Raw genomic sequence first — 25,116 nt, 5'->3', positions numbered from 1 at the left:
CTCCATGGACTCCAAGATAAGACAGCATTGTAGACAGGATTCGCCGTGTCTTTTCCTCTCTGCCCACAGCACACAGAGCCTGTGGTCACAAACGGGCCGATGAAAGATTTGGTACAGGGAATGTGTAATGCTTGGGTGGTGGGTCCTGAAGTTGTCTATTTATTGAACAAACATGGCCCGGGCATTATGCTAGTAAGGAGTGTGAAGCTCATTCCAGGCAGAGAGAAAGTCGGACACATCCTCAGGGGATGTAAAAGTGGGAACCCGAGGAAGATGCAGCACCCCCAGTTCAGGGGACTGCAGGGAGCCAGAGCTGGGACTTTAGAGGGGGATGTGGCAAAGCTGGTGATAGTTCTGACACTAAAGCCTTCCAGGAAGCAAATATATATATAAATGCTCTGGCTAATTCCAGTAGACAGATAAATCCTGGAATGAATATGCTATTCAAAACATTTTCTCTGGCTGGTGTGGCTTGGTGGGTGGAATGCCAGCCTGCGAACCCAAAGGTCGCCGGTTCACTTCCCGGTCAGACCACAGGCCTGGGCTGCAGGCCAGGTGCCCAGTTGGGGGCGTGCGAGAGACAACCGGCTGATGTTTTGCACATCTGTTTCTCTCCCTCTCTTCTCTCCTTTCCCCTCTTCTCTAAAAAATAAGACAAAATCTTTTTAAAAATATTGAAACACTACATGTATGCAGTAAAGAGCGTAAGCAGATGCTTCATCCAGGTCTTACATTAGTCAGTATCTCCTCACAACTACCACTTGGAATAGGAACTGAAACACTGTATTGTTCCACGCATAATGTGGACCCACGCTTTTGGCACAAACTTTCAGGAAAAACTTTTGTTTTAATTCAATTTTTATTTATATTTAGATACTTGTTTTTGTATTATAAAAGAATGTTAGCATTTAGTTTTTAACATTATGATACAAGGAATTTTATGTAAGAAATAATTACAAAACACAAGAACAGGTACAAGACATAAGGAATCTTATTTACTGGTAACAAATTTACAATATTTATGTGTCGTAAAAAGCCAAGAACTCTTCATCACCGCCAACATCAGAAGTATCAGCTTTTTCAATTTCTACATTACCAGTGTCTTCCTGAAGAGTCACTGTCCTCATCCTGGTAAATTTCATCGGCCTCAGTTCCACCCATAGCAGTTGCTGAAGCTGTATTTTTTAAACGATTTCACAACCACTTCTTTCTTGACACCATCCCACGATCTTAGGATCCAATCACACACCCGGGCGATGGATGCTTCCTTGATCCTGCCTGCAGGTATTAAATCAGCCACCAGCTGACAGCATCCATGATGTCCACTCTTTTTTCATTAGGGCCTTAAAGGGCTTGTTTACTGATACGTCGTGAGATGGCAGTTGGCTGGTTAGCCCACCAGGTATCACAGCAGGTTGGGTTTTCAAGTCCGCTGCGGTTGCTTTTGCACTTTGTGTAACATGGGCTTTGAAGTGATCAAAAATAAGCAAAGCTGGTTTTTAAGTAATCTTCCAGGACTCCGTGACCAGACTCTGTTAAACCCAATTTTCATGCCGTCTTCATTCATCCATCCTTCTTCATGCACGTGGACAACGATCCCAGTTGGAATCTTTTCTTTTGGAAATGTTTTTCTTTTAAAGATGATCACAGGTGGTAGCTTTGTCCCATCCGCACAACCGGCTAGAACAACAGTGAAATGCATTTTTTCAGGACCACTGGTTCTGACAGCCATGGTCCTTGCTCCTTTGACACCCACAGTCCTGTCGGATGGCCCGTTAATGTGAGTGGGGCCTCATCCATATCGGCGATTTGGGACAGCTCAGAGTTGTCAGTCTTTCGAAGACTGATAACATACGAATGAAATTCCAAAACTTGATTCTCATAGGCTGCTGGAAGTCTGGGGGCAAGTTTTGTGCCCGTCCTCATGCTCAAACCTTCTCCTCATAAAGTTGAAGCACCATTCAAGTGTCCCTGAGAAATCATCAATGTTTTTTCTTGTGCTCTTCTTTTCCTTCTTCTCGTGTCATCTTGGTCAAAATGGAGACCCAGGAGATGCTGCTCCAGAATCCAGGTCTTCACCTGCTGCTCCCCCTCCGGCCACTTTGGAGGCCTCCCTCACATTGCCTTCTTCTGTCTTGGCGTCTGAGGAAGCTTTTCTTCCTGTCGCCTCCACAATCTGCTGACACTCTCTGTGGGAGGAGGTCCAAAGTGTCTCTCAGCAAGCTCTGTTGCCATGCTTTCTGGCATATTTAATAACTTTTAGCTTAAAGCTTGCAGTGTACAAAAACTGTTTCAACATTTTCCAACATTTATATAGATACGGAATTAGTACTACCCATGTATAAGGCGCATCCTTATTTTCCCTCAAAAATTTGGGCAAAAAGTACATATACACTGGCAAAATATGGCACTTGCAGCTCCTCAGAAAGCTCTCTAACGCCTCCTCCCAGTCACTGATGCCCAAAAGTAATGCCTGTTTTTACCAACCACGTATTAGTTTTGCCTGGAACCATAGACAGAAATCTTTCAGCTCTGGCTTCATTCACTCAACCTTATGTCTGCAAGACTCATCCATGTGTGTAGCTATTGGAACAAATAGGCTTTTAATGAGTGCCTCCTGTGAATTCATTTCTGGCAAAGACTTCTTTATTACCTATCACACACCCACTTTCCCCTTCTTTCTTACTAGCAGAACTCCCATTTACATAGTTTGGCAATGTGCACAGCTAAGAGACTGCATTTCCCAGGATTCCTTAACCAAGCAGAGCCGAGGTCAGTGGCAGCCACTCAACAGGACTTCTGGGAAACTCTTTACAGGGGTCTGAGTCAGCCCCCCACCCCTCCTCCTTGTGTCTGGGATGCGGATGTGACTGGAGCCCCAGCAGCCAACTAGGCCTGTGAAGAGAATGAGAGCAGGCCGTGTGGTAAGGATGGCGGAGCAGGAAGCCGACAGAACCTGGATCCCTGGCGGCATCCTAGAGCCCCCGTGGGAGCCGTGGCCTGCCTCCTCTCAGGGCTATTGAAGCCCTTGGCTTCATAAACACTTGGGTTGTATTTATAGGCAGGAGAACCTGATCCTAATGATTAGACCATATTGGTGCATAAAACCTCCTTATGGAATATGAAATAAAACCTAGATTGTTTGCCAGGACCCACATAGCCCTGTGTGACCTGGCTCCTGGCTTCCACCCGATCTCTTCTCCCATTCTCTTTCCTGCTTTTCCTTCACTGGGACCTTCTTTCATCTCCTCAAATACCTGAAGCTCTTTTTACACCTCAGGGCCTTTGTATACACTACTCCTCCAGCAGTACCACTCTTTATACAACACCCACCTGGGCAGTACCACTCTTTATACAACACCCACCTGGTTTCTCTTCACTTTTCAATCTCACCTTAAGCATTGCCTCTTCAAAAAGGCCTTTCCTAAGCCCCTGGTCTAAACTAGATGACCCTGGTAGTTCCCATTTTGGCATTTATCACATTTTGTGATTATATAGTTGTTTATTGCTTTAAAGCCTGTTCACTGCCACTGAGCCTTCAGTTCCATGATGACAAGGACTGTGATTTTGTTATGTTCACCTTTATGTCTCCAGAGCCTACCTCCCACAGAACCTGGCATATGGTAAGCACTCCATAAATATCTTTGAATGAATGAATGAATGCACAGATGCATGAATGAATGGATGAATCTGAGAGAAAATACAAAGGAGACTATAGGTCCTAGCTCTACAATAAAGGAAACTATAGATATCAGCTCTACAATAAAGTAAAAGCAACAACATAAGATACCGCGATGAACACAACAAACAGAGAACCACAAGACCAAGGCCAGACTGGTGGGTGGCTGTCAGGGGTTCACACAAACAGGCAGGTGTGCTGAGAATCCAGGGGAGAGAACAGTGGGGTCAGGAAAGGCTTTGCAGGATGTGGATGATTATAATAAATAGAAGGAAGGTGAAAAGCAATCAGCATATAGAGGAAAGTCTATTAATTAGGATTGTGTTTGATCATGAGTAACAAAAATGTCAAAATAACAATGGCTTAGCAAAGACACGACTTTGTTTTACTCTCACATTAAGTCGCCAGTGTCCCTAAGTGCTTCCTGTCTTGCTTCTCTGACATTTTCAGTGTGTCACCTGGTAGTCTAACACGGCTGCTCATTGTCCAGCCATTGCATCCAGAATCCATGCAGCAGAAAGAAAAAAGAGAAAGAGAAAGGGGCGAAGGATTTGCCAGTTTCTTTTACCATCTCCTTGGCCAGGGTCTAATAGTTATATAGTCGATCCTAGCTTCAGGAAAGTCTGGGACATGTAGTCATGATTTTGGGCCCAGATAAATGTCAGCATTCCAGTATGTGAAGGAAGATGGGCAGAGTGGATACTGGGGCAAGCCATTGCAGCATCCACCCTAGGACAGGGAAGGCATTACATTTGTGGAGGTGTGGCAGATTGCAAAGGAGGCCACAATACATCGTAGCTCTTCCCATCAAGAGGTGGAGTCTATTTCACCACGTTTTGCATTTGGGCTGGCTTGCCACTTGCTTCCACCAAGAGCATGCAGAAGAAGAGACAGTGAGCCAATTCCAAGATGAGGCCTCAAGAGGTTTTGCAGTTTTCATTCCTGCTACTCTTCGAACACTGCTGCATCTGGGCTAGCATGCTGGAGGATAAGAAACCATGTACAAAAAAACCTGAGGCATTCTAGCTGACTAGTGATCATCAGACCAGCAAGACCATCCAGAACCAGCCAGTCCTCAGCCAGCCTGCCAAAGGACAACAGTTGTGTGAGAAGTGCAGACCAGCAGAACTAACCAGCAGGACTAACCAGCAGACATGTGAGCTGAATTAACTGTTGTTCGAGGCACTAAGTTTTGGCATGGGGTCCTACCCAGCAAGATAGCTGATACAGGTGGAAAGGCTGAAGATAAGGTGAGGACATACTGGACACGTGTTTGGGGCTGAGTGGAGAGGAGAATTCTTGGAGGCTGATGTCAAGCCTGGTTCTCCCAAATAGACCTGCTGATCTTTGTCCAGTGCTCCAGTCCTAAAAGAAGAATCTTACTTAGGATCCAAAGGTCTTCCCAGATGCTCCTGGTTGAGAGAGCACTACAAGAGGAATCGAAGTCCCAGGCTCCGAAACTCCATCTGTCTCAATTGTGTGGCCTGAAACAAGTCCCATTCCCTTCCTGTCCCCAGGCTTTTTGTCTGCCAACGATGGTGTGCACTGAAGCCCCAAGGCCCCTTCAGTGATTAAAATAAGATCAAGTCAGCAGTTGAGGAAGCAGAGGAGGCCAAGCTGGGACTTAGAGGAACGAGATGCAGAAATGGATCATTGATTGGAAAAGCTGCCAGGATCCAGAATGGAAACACTGGATCAAGCTAGGAGGAGGAAAGGGGACTGAGTGTCACCCCCAAGTGGCCATGGCCTTCCTCTGAGGATTTTTCTTCCAACCACTCCTTGTCCCTCTCTGGCTGAATCACCGAGGCCCAAAGCAAAGGGACTTGGATGTACCCGAGCTTGCTCGGCAAGGAGATGACGGAGCTGTATTCCAGCCCAGATCTCTGGATTTGGGCCCACCTCCCTTGCTTCCACACTGACTGCCCCACCACCTTGCAAGCCAAAGTAAAGATTAGTGTAGGACCATGGCCCCAACTCCGGGGTGCCACATACCAGGTCATTCCCTCCATCCAGGTGGGTCTGGGCCCTGGACCTCTACACCTCCTCCAGTCACAGGGGCAAACAGCCAACGGATACCCTGTGCCCCAGTGACCCATGGCTGCACTGGAGTGCTCCCACAGCCACCAAGCTCCCCTCTCAAGTGAGGGTGGTGGTCAGTCTCATCTGCCCCAGCCCCAGTTCTAGGCAATGAGACAGCAGGCCAAGAGGGAGAGTGGGCACATCTGCTGATCTGCTGCTCCCTGCCCGGCAGCTGTTGGTGAACTTAGCCCCTGGGGGCCACACAGGCTTCGGACACCCCCACTTGATGAGGCTCATCTTCCAGGCTTCCACCTAAATCCCTGGTTCCTGCTGCACTGGCTTCCTGTTTAAAATGCTGTCTCAGCCCATGTTGAGACCAGCATGGTCCTGTTGGTTGGGAATCATCCTGCAAACAAAAGTCACAGGTTTGATTCCCAGTCAGGGCACATGCTTGGGTTGAAGGTTCAGTCCCTGGTTGGGTGTGTACAAGAGGCAATCGATGGATGTTTCTCTCCCTTTCTTTCTCCCTCCCTTCCCCACTCTCTAAAAATAAGTAAATAAAATCATAAAATCATAAACAAAACCCTGCCTCGGCTGAACCCTATGACCACTAGTCTCTGTTAACTTGCTAGTTCTGTGATCCTGGGCACTTTTGTTAACCTCTCTGAGCCTCATGCATAAAACAGACATGATACTGTCCCCATTCAAGAGGTTGTTGGATCAGAATTAACCTTTAAATCCGATCACCTCTGGCCGTTCGAGAACAAAGGAGGTACACGTGTCCAACCGTGCGTGTGGCTCTCAGCACCCGCTCTCTGGTCATGACTCCCCAGAATTATACCTAAAGACTACATTTCCCAGACTCTCCTGCTGCTGGCTTCCCATTAGGTTCAGCCAATGGGAGACACTGGTGGGAGACTGGAAGAGGGAAAAGGCATTTGTCTGCTCCTGGCAGTGCCTCCAGTGGAGGCAGGGGCCCTGTGCCTGAGGGCAGCTGCTGCCCTGGGGCTCCAGCAGCAGCAGAGGCGGTTCCAGCAGCACGTGCAGGAGATGAGACCCAAGGTCCCCCCTGGGGGTCAGTGCCCCAACAGGGCACCTGGGCTGCACGAGGACACCCAGGACAAAGGCAGCTTCCTGGTCAAGAGCTAGGAACCTTCACTTCCTTTTGCCCTCTGAGTCTTTGAGCCCCCTTGTAACCAATTTCTTGCATTAAATCCACTTTAAATATCTAAGGCAGTTCCAGTCTGCTGCCTAGGTGGGCAGCAAGACCCCCTGGAGGGTCTAGCACTATAAGCATCTTCCTTTACCGAACCTTAGCCCAGGCCTGCAGAGGTGCCAGAACCACCTAGGCATCCCACTCTCCCGGCATACACACACTGCCCGACACTCAGATCAGAACCCAGACTTGGGCCTCAGTTTGCCCACCAGATCAACGGCATGAAAACTTGGCCCTCCAAGGTTTGTGAAGGAGCCCTCCCTTCTGTTCTAGTCACTCCCCAGGCCTGAGTTGGCCCCAGTGTCCACAGCTCACTGCTTCCCCACCCCTGCCTGGGGCCAGCAGCCTCCCCAGTAAGACAGAGTCCTAAAGTATGTACAGCTTCCCACCCACCCTTTCGCCAAAGCAGGGAAGGGAATGACTTCTGCTGCCGGCACAACTCAGGGGTGACTCTGGGGCTGGAGTGGCCCTGGCAGGGATCTTCCAGTCTAGCTTCCGCTCTTCAGAGCAGCAAGGCACTGTCATACCCATTGGACAGATGAAAACAGCGAGTTTTGAAGAGACAAAGTGACTTGCTCATGGCTCTCTTCTGGGAGACACTTCCAGCTGTCTGACTTCAGCGCCCACCACTCCCTGTTGTTGATTCTTCCAACCCCTCTTCCCTGTGTCGGTGCTTGCGAGGCCAACACGCCTTCAGCTCTGCAGAGCCCTCGACTCAGGCTGAGTCCCACATTCTACACTTTCAATCCTCAGACCCCAATGCATACGATGTCTCCGATTTCATCTCCGACAGCTGCTCTTTTCTGCCAAGGAGGACGCTCAGGCACGCTAAAGCGTGCCGGTGTGACACATTCCTTCTGAGCGGAGGCCGTCAGTGAGCCCCGGGGTCTAGACAAGTTGTGTGCTCACCCTCCTGAAGGGAGCCCCCCTACCACGTCTTCCATGTGAGTAGCGCCCCACCCGAGAGCTGGGGTCTACAGTCTGCGTGACCCACCACCAGTCCCTGCTTTTCCAGAGATAGCGAGTAACCCAAAAGAACACGTGACTAGGGATCAGGAGACCTGGGTCCCACCTGGGATCTCCCTTGAGCCACTGACTCTCTCTCTCTGTGGAAGTGCGTTTCCTCTCTAGAAAAATCAGGGTGTATTTGTGCAAAGCTTACCACCTACAGGTGTACTTTCTTGTTCAATCGTAGCAAGTAGGGCAGGCCTCCCCATTGCAGAAATGGGAGATGGGGGCCAGAGAGCTGAGGATCTGCCAGGTGTCCCGCACGCAGATCAGGAGGGCAGAGCCTGGCTTCGGACCCTGATCTTCAGGCTCTGCCTCTAGCCCAGCCACAGCGACTTGGACAGCTTTCTGGGCTGTGAAGTCACAAGAAAGTTTGTACCTGAGTGCCCACACAATAGCTGATCTTGCGGAGGGTTCAGACAGGGTCATAGGTGGCCCAAGTCCATCAGCTCCTTCCAGCTGGGGAGACCTTTCTCCAGATTAAGCTCAGCGGCTGGCTCCTCAAGGTGCCAGGTGGAATCCCAACATTTCCCGGCCTCCCCGGCCTGGCAAGCAGAGCCTGAGAACAGATGCCGAACACCTTGTTCCTGGTGAGAATGATGGATTTGCAGGTCCCCTCCAGGAGCCATGCTCGGTCCCCTAGCACACGCTGTGTCAGCCCATCCTGAGCCAGCGAAAACAAACAGTGTCATCCCCCCTCTGCTGACTGCCACGCAGTCTATTTATACCACTTAAGACCTGGGATGAATGGCCCCTCCGTTTCATAATGAAAGGAATGTTTCATTTTGCAGAGCTAAGGAACTGTTTATCGAGCATAAAGACAACATTTATACTGTGCTTTGGTAATAAAGTGATCTGGAAGTTGGTTTGTTGAGGCGGTGGCTTACCTCTGACCCAGTCGTCTCCCCTCAGGTCGGTGTGGGAGGGATGGGGGATTGCGAGCAGGGAGACTGTTGTATGGGGAGTCTCCGGTGGGGCCCCGAAATGCCCTTCCGATGACTGCACCACCTCACGGAGCCCTTGTGGCACTCCAGTGTTCAGTGACTGCCATCATTAGCCCCAGTTCACGGGTGGGGAAACTGAGGCGCAGAGAAGCACGGCAGCTTTCCCAGGTCACAGAGTCAGTAAATCGTAGAGTTTGAATCAAGTGCAAGCAGACTGGCTCCAGGGCCTGCTCGCTGTACAGATCTGTTCTTAGGCCACGAAAGTCTAGAAGGTAGAAGGGATGCACCAAGAGGTGGTGGGAGAGAGAAGAGTTTTGCAGTTCTGAGGCGAGCCCAGCGCTGGGTCCCTGCCCTGGGGTCGCGTTGGCACCTGACTGCAGTGTCCTGAGATTGAGGCCCAGAGGGACCTTGCTCGCTAAGCACCCCCTGTCACGTTCCTTGCTGTCACCACTTTGCCAAAAGGGCTTCCCCTTCAAAGGTTCTGCCTGCACAGCTCTGTTCTGTCACAGCCAAGCAACTCGGGGAAGTGGCCTGTCCTTGCTGCCTCCATGACCTGCTGACATGGGTGCCCCGCCCGGGCGCCAGCATTGCCTCCATCAGCGCTCTCATTCACCATGGCGATGGCCTGAGTGTTTGCGGCTCCCACCCCGATCCACGTGGGGAGGCCCATCCCCAGTGCTACGGTCCTGGGAGGTCGGCCCTTGGGAGGTGATAGTGTTAGGTGAGGTCGTGAGGTCAGGGCCCCCATGACGGGATCGATGCCCTTAAAAGGGAGACAGACCGGAGCACTCTCTCCGCCGTGTCAGGCCACAACAAGGAGGCAGCTGTCTACACATCAGAAAGAGAGCCTTGCCAAGAACTGGACGTGCCGGCACCTTGATCTTGGACTCCTCAGTGTCCAGAACTGTGAGGAATCAATGTCTGTAGATTAAGCCACCCATCTCTGATATCTTGTTATAGCAGCCTGCACTCTAAGACACCCCCAGAGGTGCCAGGAGGGAGTTCATGGTAACACCCGCAGTTACCATGCGGTGCTATGTGCCAAGCACAGTGCCACACGCGTCAGAGGTCACTGCCGACCGTTACAGTGGCTATGGCCCATGAGCTATCACTTTCTCTGGCTTAAAAATAAGGGCACGGATGCAGGAATGTCAGTTAGCTTGTCCAAGACCACACAGCAGGCGATGGGCAGAGCAGAAAGACAAGCCCAGTGTTGGTCACCCCCAAAGCCCACGGCCTCGCCGCAGCGTCTTCTCTCCGGCTTCCTGGGCGAAGACGGTGCTGGTTCCCTGCCTCCTGCCCTCTACCCCACAAAAGCACCAGTCTGTCTCTGAAGTAGACTGAATAGTCTCCCCAAAATATCCACATCCTAATCCCTATAATCTGTGAATGTCACCTTATATGCAAAGGAGACTGTCAATGTGATGAAATGAAGGGTTTTGAGCTGGGGAGATTATCCTGGACTTCCTGGGTAGGCCTCAAAGCCATCAGCAGCGTCCTTGCGAGAGGGAGACAACTGCAGAAGAGAGGGAGGCGTGTGATGGCAAAAGCAGGGACTGCAGAGACGCCCCTGAGCCGAGGGGTGCCTGCAGCCTTGGCAGCTGCAGGAGGCAAGGAGCAGACTGTCTCCTGGAGCCCTCAGGAGGAACCAGTCATGTGACCATTTGATTTACCCTGCGGCACTCATTTCTAAATTCTGACCTTCAGAACTGTATGAGAACACATTTGAGTTACTCTAAGCCACTAAACGTGGGTAATTTGTTAGAGCGTCAATAGGCAACTGACACAGACCTCCACAAGCTCAGTCTCCCAGCTGGGACCTGATTTCAGAACTGTCGTCCCCGAGATGCCACAAGTGCACCGGCCTGGTCAGGATGCCAGTATGGGGCTGGGGGCTCCGCCACTGCGTACATAGTGTTGCCGCTGGTGGGAATCCTGAAGTTCCGGGAAGAAATGCAACTTGCTTAAAATCGGAAGTGGACAGTGGGGAAAGTGAAACTTGAACCCAGGGACTCTGGCTTCCAGATGACTTCTTTGTCCTCTCCTTCCTCTTTTGGGCAAGCTGTGCCTCTAAGGAGCGATTGATTTCCTGTGTGAGCGAGTGTGTGTGTGTGTGTGTGTGCGCACGCTCCTTTTTGTGTGTTTTGTGCTGGTGTTGTACTGGTTATTTATTTTGCCCCCACAGCAGATTACAGACCTGGAGCACAATAAAGAAGAGAGCATTATTCTAAGTTTGCATCATCATTCCACTCACCAGCTGCAGGTTTTATCGGTGAGAAAGCTGTAACAGGAAGTGCTCACCCAAACCATCTGGTGCTCCTCCTGGGCACGGCCTTGGCCTTGCTCGGGCTGGGCCTCGGGACTGGCTCTGCATGGCAGCCGTGGTGGGAGTGAGCTCGGCCACTCACAGGTCCGAGAGCTCCACAGAGGCACACTTGGGAGACAGCGAGGGCTTGAGGCCAGGCCACCCCAGTAAAGCAAATCATCATCTTGTTGCTGGTGGAGGGTCTTGCCTTCAATTTGTAAAAGCAAAAGGCAACATCTGTGAAGTACAGTGAAGCAGGGCACAACCAAACGAGGCCCCCTTTACTGGGCTGCCTCTGGGTCAGTGGGGAAAGTGGTCGGGACGGGCTGACACATCACAGGCAGTCGGTGGATAGTTGTTGAATTCACTAACTAGAGTTCAGTACCAATGAGTGATATTTAAATTTCTTTTTTCTTTTTTCTTTTTTTCTTTTCCATTTTATTTCTTTCCCCCTTTTCCCCCTATTTCTTCCTCATTTTCTCCTAATCCCTAACATCATAGGGATGAATGGGAGAAACTCCCAAAATTTTTAAATATTTAAGAAACTTCTCAGCCTTTCCTTCAAGTCTACTTCCTTCCCATACCCCAGCCCTTCTCTACAAAATATGAGTAATTTTAATAACTACCACCCAAATATGGACATTTTTAATGTGTCAGGTCCAATGCTCAGTACTTGCCTCACTTTGTCAAGCACTGTGCTAACACTTCTTTTAAAACTCTTAACTCACCCTGCCTTGATTTTCAGTCGCTTGTTTACTTTTGAAGCTTAAGGCAGGGATTAGGTCTTTAACTCTCTTTTAGCCCCTTCCTCAATCACCTGTGGCTAAAACTAGCGTTTATCGGGTACCGCATGGTTTGGTAGATGAAGGGATGATGGATGGGGATGAGTGGATGGAGAGCTGAATGAAACAATTTACATATTTTTTCACTCCAAGTCCCTGGGAAATTGGGGCAAATCGAGGCTCCCTATGACCGCAGAGAGGTCTAGGACACCGAGGTGAGGGTGGATGGTGCAATGCACAGCCAACTCATTCAATACTGCAAATAGGTAAAAAGGATAAAGTTCCCCCAAAGTCCAGAAATCCATATGGGTGTCTGGCCCTGGCCAAATGCACATGATATATTCTCATTAATAAAGCTAGACCAGCGTCCTCAAATTATCTAAGGAATACATTTGCCCACCCACAGCGACGGGGGAAGCCATTACTTATTAATAAAGCAATAGCTAAATCTAATTATATCCCCATCAGAGACAGCTGGTAATAAACCGAGCTGGTCTTCCAGAGCTCCGTGACCTCACTGACCTCAAATCAAAGTTTAAACCATCCGTCAGCTTCCAATACATTCCCAGCACACCTACCAATTATGAGCACCCTGGTGCCGCTGTCTGCCGGAGGTCAGAGGTCACTGCATGCACTAGATAGCTGGGAGCTGGAATGGGGCTTTAGAAATCTCATTATCCTGTTAACCATACATTTATCTGACAAGATAAAAGAGACTAGGTGACCAAGCTATCATTAAAGATTAATAGAAAGTATAAAAAATTCAGCTGCAACCAGCATTGCTGTTTAGAGCTTGTGATCGGCATGACAGGGTTATTAATCAGGGAGCCAAAAAGATTTAGGTCTCTGCTCTTGATAGTTTCTATTTTTATTTTTAGTTTTGTTTTTTTCTTCCCTCTGTCTCCAGTCATTACCTTGTCTCCTGCAACCCCAGACGGGAGGTCAGAGGAGATTCCTGCTAATTGGATCTTCTGGTTTCCAATCATAGCCCATCAGGCCAATTAGAGATCTCCAGGGCTCGGAGGTGACGCAGGAGGCAGCAGGGGGACCCTGGTGGGCTGGGAGGCCATTCAAGCCGCTTCCTGACCTGCCCACCCTTCCTCACACGCGGGGCCTGTTAATCACCAGGGAAATCAATAAGTTTTTAATTCAGTTCTGCCCTGCAAGGCACACCCAAGCTCAAGATGATTTCTGCTCATTTCATTTCATTTCTCAGTCCACTTCTACCCAGGAGTTAGAGAGGAGGCCGTCTAAGGCTTAGGGGTTCTTTTTATTCTTTTTGGTTCTACCTCTTACTACCCCCCCACCCCTGCATTCTCCTTCTCCTTTTTGATCATAAATCAATGCCCTTTCCCCACGAGACCCTGGAAGGCATTTGTGCAGAGAACTGAGCAGCTCCCCTTCGCCCCAGGCCAAGGCAGACAGGCAGAAAGGTGATGCAGTGAGGGGGGAAGTCGTGTGGGAGTGGTGGCCCCACAGCCCTCAGAAGGCTCTTGGGTGTGAGTCAACCGCAGATGCCGAGGTTGGCGCAGCATCAGCAGTGAGCACGCGATGGCTGGCAGGGCCCTCAGGACTCAGGTCTGCACCCTCTCGGCCACCAGCTGGGTGCTGGGTGCTGGGTGACCCCCGAATAGTCAGCCAGACTCTCCGAGCCTGCTTGCCAGGCTGGGAAATGGAAACAACCCCTCCTGTCAGGGTCGTTTGAAGATCAAAGGGAATCCTGGAGTGTGATTTCTTCTATCGTAATCACTTCCTGGCTCACTCCAGCTTCCTCTGGATTCCATTAAAGCTAATCTGATAAATCAATTAAGGATGAAATGTCATTGTTGACTAGCCTCTGGTTATTTGCCAGAGTTCAAGGGCAACATTTTATTCCTCTGTGTAACTTGACTGTTCCCTGAACAGCCACTGCACCACCCACACACACAAAGTGAGTCCTCAGTGGATTGTGTCTGGGCCCTCTCCCCCAGGTCACAGACGCTGCCCAGGCCTCATGAGTACAGCCCACGCAGGCTCCCAGCCGGGGCTCCACAAAAGAGCCCATGCCTGGCCGGGTGAAAAGTCCAACCACCTGCTAGGAGAAAAGTCAAGGTCAAAGATGGTCAAGCAGAGTTGAAGATCCAGCCCAAGAAGCCAAGGAAGGTGAAGTGGAAAGAAAAATCAGGAAAGGAAGGGGACAGGTTGGGAAAAGGAGTAAAAAGTGGATCTGAGAGAGGAACTTAAGACCGAGGTCATGCACAGACATGATGTCTAAAGATGAGGCTCTGGCTGTGTGGCCAGGGCCGACTTGGCGGTTCCTAGGGTGCCACTGCTCACAAGGGCATGGAAACTGTGCTGTCAGCTGCATGTTTGCGGTACAGAGCCAAATGTTTATCCTGATCCGCAGGACAGCCAGGCAGGTGAAGTAAGACAGGCAGGGTGGAAGCAGGGACGTCTTCAAGCAGGAGCATGGCCTGAGAACAGAGACGTGTCAGGAGGCATGCTTCGAGCCGAGTTACACAGAACAGGTCCGAGGAGGAGGCCTGGGACTGGGAAATGAAAGAGAGGCCAAAGCGACGGTCCCTGGAGGCCGAAGTAGGGCGGTGATGCTGGGAACACACACGAAAGGAGGCTGGCAAGTATATTCGCTGTCGCCCACACAGAGTTCCAACCAGTCCCCTTGGCCTGCTTTTCTTTTTTTCTGCACCTCCCGTCCCAGGCTGTCCCAGCCAAAGCCTGCCCATCGGCAGTGCAGCCCTGGCCCTGGGGCAGGTAAGTGGAAAGGAAGTCCTCGCCTTCTTGTTTTCTTTCCCTCTCCTGACCCCTGCACTGCCCGACTCTGTCCTGCCGTCTGCAGAACTGGGGCATTTGATATTCAAAGCAGCACATGTCCAACTATTTACTAGATGTATATCGAATAAGTAATGACACTTTCAAGTATTTGTCCCCAGAAAATATTTTTCCTTTTAACAACAATGCCCATTGTTTGGAGGTCTCACATCTGAGAAGCAAATTCAGAGAAAGACAAAGAACTTACAACAGGAATCAAATGGCCTTACTGGCAGACACGGGCACTTTCCACAAACCCATATCTTCATAAAAAGTTTCCTAAAAGATGAAAGGTTCTGAGGCTAAGAAAGGTGTGGCAGGGAACAGAGGTGGGGGAGGAGAGAGAGAGAGAGAGAGAGAGAGAGGGAGAGAGGGAGAGAGAGAGAGAATACCTGTGTGTTGTGGAGAAGAAGAAGAGAAAGAAGAAAACTAGTGTTGGGCATTGCTCTTATTTAATCCTCCATTTAACGTGCCCATGTTCCAGCTAAGGAAACTGATACTCAGAGATATGAAGAAACTTGTTCAGAATTACTCTGCCTGTGTCAGAGCTGGAACTCCACAGCTCGGAGCTGGCTCAGTCTTGCTGGAAGGACTGGAGATAGAGTACAATGCCCTTCCCCACCCAGTGGCATGCCTGATATTTTCTCAGATCTCTTTGTGTCTGTCCCAATCATTTTCTGAGTGCCTTCTGTCTTGGGCATTGTGGCAAAAATTTTGTACATGTTATCTAATGTAATGCTCACAACATTTCTGCAAGCAAGTTAATTATTCCTATTTCAGAGATGAGAAAATTGAGCCACTACAAGATTAAGCAAATCTCCCTTAAGCAGCTGTAATTCAAATATGGGTTTGTTTGATCCAAAGCCTAAGTCTTGAACACTACATCACACTTACTTGGTTCAACATGACTCAGTTTGAGCCTTGAGGATTCAGAGTTTAGGTAGATAGGGAAGCCATAAACATATGAGAATCATTCTATATGATAGTCTATATGTAAAGGACAGCAGCTACCCTACATCACCAAAGCTCATATTCTCTCTGTCTTCCCACTCCATCACCATCAGTATGTCCACTGTAGGCTAGCTTCCCTCATGATTACAATAGGGCTGCCACAGCACCAAATATCACATATAGTTCTAACAACACCCAAAGTAAGAAAAGAGATCAGTTATTTCCTGTCTCTCTTTATTCTCTACTTTTATTTTTATTTATTTCATATATTCCTATTATATTTGTCTAAACTTTCGTCTGTGCATATTTGTGAAGACCTGTTGAGAAGATGGTCACCTAATATTAAAAGGCATGCATGGGTCAATTTGTTTTTGAAGTGAACACACAATTTTTTAGGTGAAATGAGAAAGTCAGGATTCAAAAAACACAACAAAATATATCTTATGATGTCACTTTCTTAAGATGCCTCAATGCCTCCCCCACATCCTGAGCAAAGTCTGGAAGGCCCACTGTGATCTGGTCTCCGTGGTCTGGCCACAGGGCACCCATCCTCCAACGTGCCGGGCGGGTCTGCGTTTCCTCCACTTGGGCTGCTATCTGTGGCTAGAGGACCTCCCCGCACGACTCCCCCAGAGAAAGCCCTAGGCTTCCTCCAGCCCAATCCAAATACCACTTGCTCCTTGAAGCTTCCCCGGGAAGCTCAGTCAGAAGGAATCGCTCCCCTGTTCAGGGATTATAGAATTGCATTCATTCTTCTACTTTAGGACATGTTTCAAACTCCCCTGCCATGTGCTATGCTGGAGCCAGGTTCTGCTTGTTCTCAAGACCTGATTCTGTGCATCTCTTCCAAAGATGTCCTATCAGTCCCTTGAAATCAGCCACAATGGAACTATTTATACCATAGGAATTTGCAAGTGCTATAACTGAGTATATTTTCCCCTGGGGAAAGCTGGTGGTTAACCATTTACCAGCACATCCTTCCACCTCAATCAGTTCACTGAGGTCAGTCTGACTACCGCCCCCAAGCCCTTGCACAGTGCTTTGCTCGGGACAGGAGCTCACTTGCAGATAACCACCTTCTGGAAATGCCGTGTAAGCAGAAGGGCAATCCAGGAATTGCCTGTCGTCCCTGACCTGTGGGTGTCTGCCAGCCCAAACTGAGTGTGAGAGCTGCTGTCGAGCAGGTTCCAGCTGTCTTCCTGGAGAAATCCAGTCCCACCTGTGTGAGAGGAAACACCAGGGCTTAGCAGGAATGAGGGAGATATAAAATAGCCCCAGGCCTCCCCATTCCCTAAATCTTACACAATGGAGAGGCTTAAGTGAGTCAGCAAATGAGCCAAGCACTTCGTACTTGGAAAATGCAAGGAGGAGGGTTAAACCAGCCCAAGTAGCATTGATCACGGGTTTACCGGTGGGGTCAGAGGGGTCAATCCAGTTTCCTAAAGCACTGTCTGTGCTTCTCAAGAGAGACTGCAGATGACAGAGAGGAGAGCAAAAGGCAGGCCTGGGCGGTGCTCCCAGGCGACCCCCAAGTCCCCGGTTTGCGGCTGTGACCTGGGGCACGCCTAGGGCTGTGTGGGACGTCGAGCAGGCGGGCTCCCTGGACGGCCAGACTCAGCCGTGAGGCCAAGCCGCTCATTGCCCAGGCTCTGGTCGTCCAGACTCCTGCCTCCATGTGCCCTAGAAGCCCAAACGGGAGAGAACTAGAACACTGTCCCTCCAGCCAGTGGACAGGGCCTGGGTCTCTGTCATCCACGTACCCCACCACAGTACCAGGTCTGAGGGTGGTTCTGAACAGTGTTTGTTGAAGAAATGAATCTGAGCTTTGGTCCTCTGCGCTGTGTGACTCTGGGCCTCAGTTTCCCCATACAAACGATGAGATGCCTCAACGTTACAAACTCAGTGATAGCCCCCTCGCCCCATCAGCTTTGTCACCTTATGTTTCTAGGTATGTTGGGCCATGTCCCCAGACAAGCGCTCAGGAGAGACTGGGGGCTGCAGGGCTGGGCTTTAACCCGCCTTAGCAGCGACCCAGGCCCCGGCTTGGGGGTCCTCCTCCTTGGCTCAGCCCCCTGCAAACCGGGATCTCTTCCCATTGTCCTGACTGTGCCTAGAGCCCACCCAGCGTCTGCCTGCGGGAGCTGGTGAGTGACGACAGGAGACGAGAAGGCCGCTCAGCTCAGGTCCTGTGCCGCCGTCTGTGGGCGGCTTCCCTGAGTAGGAGGATGTCAGAGACACGTCAGCACTTCCCTGGCTGCTGTTCCAGGCAGGCGAGGCGGGGAGAGTGCCTGGGGACGCCCCGGCCCTGCAGAGCCAGCCTGCCACACCCGGGTGGGAACTGGCACTAGAGAGGGGCCCCGAGTTGCCCTGCACCCCCCCCCGCCCCCCGCAGCCGCCAGGGGTCTGAGGATAAGGGGACAAGAAAGATGTTCCTGCACTTCCTGCCAACCAGACACTGTAATTTGCCTCATTTCTTCCTTTCCACAGCTCTGCAAAGCAGAGACCACTGCCCCAGGTTCCAGACAGAGTCAGTGAGATGGTGCGCCATGCCCGGGGTCACTCTGGCTCCAGGGCAGAGGCCTTTGGGAATGACGGCGGAGGTACGGGGCACCACACTTGGCTGAAACGTGGGAAGAGTGTGCCACCAGGACACACGCTCGCCGCTCCAGTGTCCGCATGTGCGTGGCAGCTGTGCCCCTTCCACCCCAACTGGGGACGCACCGGAGCCCCATGGCCCCTGGACTGGCCAACATCCAGAGCATCTTTTGGGGAGGTGTCCACAGGAGACAGCTGAGCAGTTTAGTCCAGGCCTTGCCTGCCTTGCCTGCCTTGAGGTAGATGGGGTGGTGTTCCCATTCGTGTGACTTCTGGGGCAGGTGAGGGATGGGCAGTAGGATGTGACCACCCCCCAGGAGAAGCCAGTCTGGGACCCAGATTTTGGGCCTACCTTCCCTGGGGCCACAGCCTCACTAGGGACCCAGCCAGAGAGACAGGGTGGGGGTCTTCGACTCTGCACCCTCTGGCCTTTCTGGATGCCCAGCCCGCCCCTCCCCATCCCTGCTTCTCTGTCCAGGCCTCCCACTCGCCGCTTTAACTCTGCACAGGAAAAGGCCCCAGCCTCCTTCTTCCCCCAATAAGTTTCAGAAGCCCAGGAGATGTAGCTTTAAAGGCCCATTAGACCAGAGCCCCAATGTCAGCAAAGTAAAAACAAGCTTTTCCTTCCTGGAAAGCAGCGCCCACCCACACCTGCATGTGGCCCTTCCCTGGGAGGGCTTCTGTGGAAGGCAGAGGGCAGGGCCACAAATGAGCCAACGCAGTTCTGTGTTCCTGTCCCTCATAGGAGGAGTAGGAGCTCCAAGAGGGTGACTAACTCACCTGAAGGCACTGGTGTAAAGGCAGGAGTCTGAGCCATGTCGGCCGGCAGAGCTTGTGTTTGCAGGTCCTTCCCCTGCCGCCACTATCTAGCCAGACTCCAGCCTCATGGGCCACCTCTGTGGGACAGCTCTCCTCCCAGACCTGGCGACCCCGGCCCTCTGGTCAGTGAGCAACTGCCCCGCCTCCAGCGTGACCCAGGGACCCCACCCAGGGCTGACCCAGGGACAGCCTCCTGGCATATCTCTTGTCTTTCCTTGTCCCCCACCCTCCACCTGTATTGCTACTTGTCATTTATTAGAGTCTATGACGAGCCAGAGAGTCTTCTTGGCACCAAGATGAGCAAGCAGGACAAGTGAGAGCTCCGGCTCTCAGAGTAGACATTCTTCTTGGGGGAGGCAAGGCAACGACAAGTAAGTGAGATCATCTCTGCCACTGCTAGGTGTGCTGGGAAGGCGCCGAAGCCAGGCGGGCCCAGCCTGCCACCCCTTGCCGTCCTGTGCCAGCCTCGCCTCACTGGTCCCCTCACTTGACCTTGGAGAACCATAATGGGAGGAGCAGAGACAGAAAGAGACCAGGCGAGGCCCTCTTGAGTGTGACAGTGTCCTAGACTTTCACGCTCACATGGAAGGCAGAAATTATCCCCAGCTACAGATGACAAACCGAGGCTCTGAGAGGCAGCTCAGAGACGCAGGCACCGGTGTGGAGACCCAGCTGTCCTGCCCGCGTGCCCGCCTGGTGCTGTTCCCCAGTGACACCGTCTTCCAGGCCAACCACGACACTGGGCCCCTGCTCCCCACATCACAGCAGGCCACATTCCCCAAACCTGTGACGGCCTGCCTCCACGCCTCCCTCCCCACCCTGCTCCTGCACCACATCTGACATGCCGGCAGGGGCACGAAGCAGGTGCTCCAGAGCCACTCCCCCTGACGCAGGTCTCAGGAGCTGCCCCGTGCACCGCGAGGAAGTGGTGTGGAGTTTAACCAATCCACATGCCTCCCTTGACTCACGCCATTGCTGTCTACATAGTCACATGTCTGCATCAAGCACCGACTGCGTGCCGTTTACCATGTGAGGTGCTGGGTGCTCAGTGGAGAGTGAGACGGATACGATGTCTGACCGCATGAAGTATATTAGCTGCTGGTGGAGGATACAGGCAGCGATGAAACAATCACAAAATAGACATAGGAGTACAGACTGTGAGAAGCACTGTGGGCAGACGAGAAAGGTGTGATAAGGAAGCTTTTGATAAGGGGGCAGAACTACCTCATTCTGTAGTTCTGGAGGGTCCCTGAGGAGGGAACAGTGATCTGGCATTCAACAGGCAGATGGTGTGGGGAGGGGACACAGCAAGAGGAAATGCCCATAGGGAGGTACTCGGTGAATTCTAGGACCTGGAGAAAGACCCGTGTGTCCAGTGTGACATTAAAGCAGAGGAGAAACGGGAGACCTGGGTGCCAGGGTTGTCGCAGGGGCCACACCATGTGGCAAGCTGTAAGACATGATAAAACACTTGGCCTTGATCCTGAGGCAATGAGGAGCCCTTGGAGCTTTCAAATGCATCTTCATGGGGAGCGGGTGTTCAAGTTTTAAAAAGCTGCCCTGGAAGGCAGGTGGGAGAAGGGCTTGGCGGGGCAGAGACGGCAGCGGGAGACCTTTGGGGCTGTTGCCATCGTCCACATGAGAGATGGTGCCGCTCTAGAGGATGTGGGAATGGGAAGAGGAAGAGGAGCAGTGTCTCCCAGAGACATGAAATCAACAAGGTTGCGGATGCATTGCAGGTGTGAACAAGGGTGAGGGGAGTCAGGACGGCTCCAGGTCTCACTCTGTGGGGGAGTGTGGGTGGGCAAGATCTGACCTTGGAGTCTGAGGCCCAGATTCATAAGATGTGCCCGAGACCTCACAAGCAGGCTTGACCCTGACTCCGGGTCTGTTTCTCAACATGCAGCTCAAGCTGAGCAGGGCAGGGTCCTGGGGGTACTGCTGTCTCATCCCCCCTAGACTGTGAGACCCTGGACAAGACCTGGGTCATCTTGGTGTGCCCCACCCACACCCCATAGCATCTCATAGAGTCCCTGGTACCCAGGGCTTAGGATGGTCAGCCAGGGGTGCAGAGAACATTTCTGAAGTCTCATCTGGCTCTAGGAAGTCACATCTACTGGGAACACACACTCCCTCTCTGCTTTAAATACTGTTACTGACGATACAATGATAGCAGCTATGCCAAAGCTCTTTGGCGAGTAGCCAGCAATAAGGAGATGGGACCCATCTTCATCACACGGCATGATGGCACTGAGGTGCGGACTGAGGAGGAGGGTGTCCCCGGCCGGCGCACGGCCCGAGCGAAGTCCTGAGGAGGCTCCCTCTGGCAGAGACGGTGGGTGGAGCAGCTCAGTGCTTTCTCCTGTGATCTTCCTGCTCAATCTTCGCAGCAAGCCCGTTAAGGTAAAGATTATTTTCTTGTTTTTTGTTTTTATTTTTAGATGAGGAAAAGGAGGTGGGCCAAGTTGTCCCCACTCCTCAGTTTCTACGTGCCAGCCCAGCCCTTCTCTGCCACGGGAAGGTGAGCCCTTAGGAGATGAGGAAGGGCTCACCAGGGAAGACTTAGGAGTGGCTTTTGGATGATGACAGTCTTCTGGGAACCAGTTAAGGGGAGAAACTCTTAGTGGCTAGGACATCTGTAGGTCTTCAAGTTTTAGTAATCCAGAGCAATTCTGAGGAAGAAATTAATTGGCCTTTCTTGAGATGGGCCCAAGGAAATCAGTATGCTCTTTTCCACCTCAAAAGCCAGCGCCTGGTAGAGGCAGTAGGCGAGGGGCTGGGGAGGGGCGGCTTGGCCAGCCAGCTGGGCCCAAGAGCCTCTGTCCCCTGGCCACCCTGCAGAGGGAGACGTCTCCAGGGCGACTTGGGCAGAACCTTAATTGGTTCTCTGAACTTGAGAAATATCAAACTGCATAAATAAATGTGCTTTAAATTATTAATAGAGGCATTTACACCTAGAGTTGGAGCATGAAAATTAATTTGGTTTCTTATGCTAAACTGGCTGGTGTGGCACAAGATTCAAAGGTGCAGAGACAAAGGGCAGGGCAGAAAGTGGAGGTGGGAGGAGCAGTCTCCTGGGCATTTCCCATCCTAGACTCGGAACAGAATAAGGAGAAGGAATGGGAGGATGGAAGTGGCGGGAGGGAATTCTCCTGCAAACCAGATTAATGCCACCTGGTCACTGAGAAGCAAGAACAGGAAGTCCACGGAAACCTCGGCTGCCTCTGGGGTTCTGTGGAAGGCAAATCACTTGACTTTCTCAAGGACAGGAATAGTGAATCCCAAGGTTGGGGTGGGCCCACCTGAGGGCTTTCGAAGCAGGCTGGGGTGCACCAGCCAATGCCTGCATGGCCGGGGGAAGGACGCAGAAGACCCCACCACCCACCTGCAGCCCGCCCTGATCATCAGACCTTCTGCACCCCTTGGCTCCCGGGAGCAGGGTGGCATCTAACAGTCCTGCATCTGCCACACACCGTGGCTACTCACTGGGTGACATCCTGGGTCCAGCTGTTCCTCTCTGAGCCTCAATGTCTTCATCCGTAACCCAGGGTGACACTATCTATCTCCCAGCGTCTCTGTAGGGACGTAGCACGGCGGTGGGGACTGCAGAGCCTGAGTCCCCACACTGTTCGGACAGATGATGCCCCCACTCGTGTTCTCCTGGATCTTTGATATCCGCTGACATGCCAGACACTTTTGTTGTGTAAAGGGGGAGGAAAGGTACTGGGCTGGGGGCTTGGTGTGGGGGGAGAGCAGAGGAAGAGAGAGGATCTGGGTCCTCTTCTCATCTGGCTCCTGAGGCTGGGTTGAGCTCTGACATCAAGAAACTTCAAAGTTCAGAAGTTCAAAGCATCCAAGCTTTGTAGGGCTGTGGACAGAAGCAGAGCGGCCGTGGGGCCCAGAGGCAGCCTGTGGCATGCGGTGGAGAGAGGCACGCCCTCCCCTCCTCTGCCTGGAGTGTTCTGTGTCCCAACGTCCCCGCCCTGGCAGAAGAGGGCGGCCTCCTTGCACAACAGGGGTCATGCTGTGGACACAGCTCGGAAGAGAGCGGGAGAGAAAGGGCAGGCGGGTGCCATGAGTGACTGCAGCTTAGGTCCCCAGATACCCAGGGGACACTTGTTTCCATCAGTGGTGGAGGTGGGTGCAGTAAAACAAATAGGCCGAGGTTTCTAGTCACAGGCTTGGGGCCTGGGGTCTCTGAAACGCATCCTGAGGCTAGGCACACAGCGAGTGTCAACACCCGTCACTCTCCGTCCCCCCAACTCTTGTGCGTATGTGGGGCGTTGGTCCTTTCCTTCATCTGCTTTCCCAGGGAGTCAAGGGTTCTCTATGTTAAATCCCAAAGTGAACACTGACTGTCCCAACACAGAGACCAACAACACATTAAACCCTATCTAGCACTTAACCCTGCCTATTACTTCTCATAACTTCGCAAATGTCTTCACTTCTTCTAATCCACTTGAGTCTCATAACCACCTTGTAAAGAAATAGCCCTGCTTTACAATAAAGGGAACTGAGGCCTGAGGAGAGTGGCTTGTCCCAGGTCACGCAGCTTGTGCATTGATGGCTAGAGAGTCAGGCTGACCTGGGACACGTCCCAGCCCTCCCCCTCACCAGCAGCCATCGCTGGCTTGTCGAGCCCTGCATGCCTGCACGGCACTCGGAGCTTTGCAAGCGCCCTGTGCACGTTCGCAGAAGCGCCGTCACGGAGGCACTCTTGTCACTCCTGTTGTGCAGAGAGAACACTGCACTCGGGGAGACTAAGTTCCCTTTCTTCTAATCTAATGAGCAAAAAGTCAGCATTCCAGCAGCTCAGGCTAGAGGCCATGCTTCCATCTGCAAGCCCCACTGCCTCTCCCCTTCACAAACTCAGCTTCCCCATTAGTCCCACAGACCTGCTAACAGAACTCACAGAGCTGTGTGAGCACCAAAGGCAGCTGCAGAGCACGTGATACAGAGTGGGCTTTCAAAGGACATGAGTTGCCTTTCCTGAGCCACACGGCTCCCCAGACCCAGGCTGGGACCAGAGGGCTGAAATGGAAAGACAGGCCAGAGATGGTGACTGAGCAAAGAGACCCACTGCTCCTCTATGGGGCCCGTATGGCTTCCCAGTCTGGTGCACACCCTGACACCTGGGCGGTGTGCCTTAGCGCTGCCCTGCATCTCCCTGCCCACCAGGGGGTCAAAACACACACACTCTCTCTCTCTCTCACACACACACCACACACACACACACTTATAACCCCACATATACACACTCATACTCCGCACACACTCACGCACCTCACTCCCCACTCTCCTGAGAGGCCCTAGGCTGCAGGTGCTGTCTGGAAGCAGAAGAAACCCAGTGGGAAAATAGGTCACTCCCGCAGGCAGACTGCCCGGTCTCCCACGCCCCCTCACCTCTCTCCTCCTCTCCACTCAGCCTTCTTCCCGAGTCCCTCAGGCCCGCTCTGACTTCGCCCCCCCTTGCTGGACCAGCCTCAAAGGCTCTCCCTTGTTCCACCCCTCACCCCCACACACCCTCCACATCTGCCACCCCCATCCCTCCCACACCCCACATCTTCCACATCTCCAAACCCCGCACCCCCACCTCCCATCCCCTGAACCCCACCTCCAGGGCCTTGCAGTGCTTCACCTCAGTTCTAAAATTTAGAATAAGAAAAGAAAGAGAGAAGGGAAGTGTGGGGAGCCCAGCTCAGGCAGGGGGAGCAGAGGGGAAGGGGTGCTGGTTGGGCGCAGAGCAGAAGTCTCTGAGGCGCTGCGGTTGCCTTGTGGTTCAGGCGCAGAGGTTCACGCAGGCGGTTGTGGCGAGTATAACCGGCAAGACAATTCGCAGAATTTCTGAAGGTTTTGTAATAAAAGGTGACAGCCCAAAGCCTGAGATAGTGGGGCGCCAGGGCTCCGCACCGAGAAGCTGGGCAGCTGTGACGGTAGAGGGCAGGCCAGAAAAGGAGGCCGCTCCTCCTCCGGCAGGGGACACAGATGCA

The 25,116-nt window shown here is 52.0% G+C and overlaps 1 long non-coding RNA gene across 1 annotated transcript; it reads right to left on the bottom strand.

Annotated features, from left to right (window-relative positions):
* Positions 1-2,248: 2,248 nt before the first annotated feature.
* On the bottom strand, positions 2,249-24,032 carry LOC118501217. The gene is made up of 3 exons (XR_004903833.1): positions 24,022-24,032; positions 21,714-21,719; positions 2,249-2,417 (listed from the first exon to the last, which is right to left on the bottom strand). It is a non-coding gene; the product is annotated as an uncharacterized LOC118501217 (long non-coding RNA).
* Positions 24,033-25,116: the final 1,084 nt, after the last annotated feature.

Source organism: Phyllostomus discolor, chromosome 1 (genome assembly GCF_004126475.2).
Source record: "Phyllostomus discolor isolate MPI-MPIP mPhyDis1 chromosome 1, mPhyDis1.pri.v3, whole genome shotgun sequence".
Classification (NCBI taxonomy): Eukaryota; Metazoa; Chordata; class Mammalia; order Chiroptera; family Phyllostomidae; genus Phyllostomus; species Phyllostomus discolor.
Note: the sequence above shows the minus strand (reverse complement) of the source record. Positions and strands in the feature narration are given on the sequence as shown.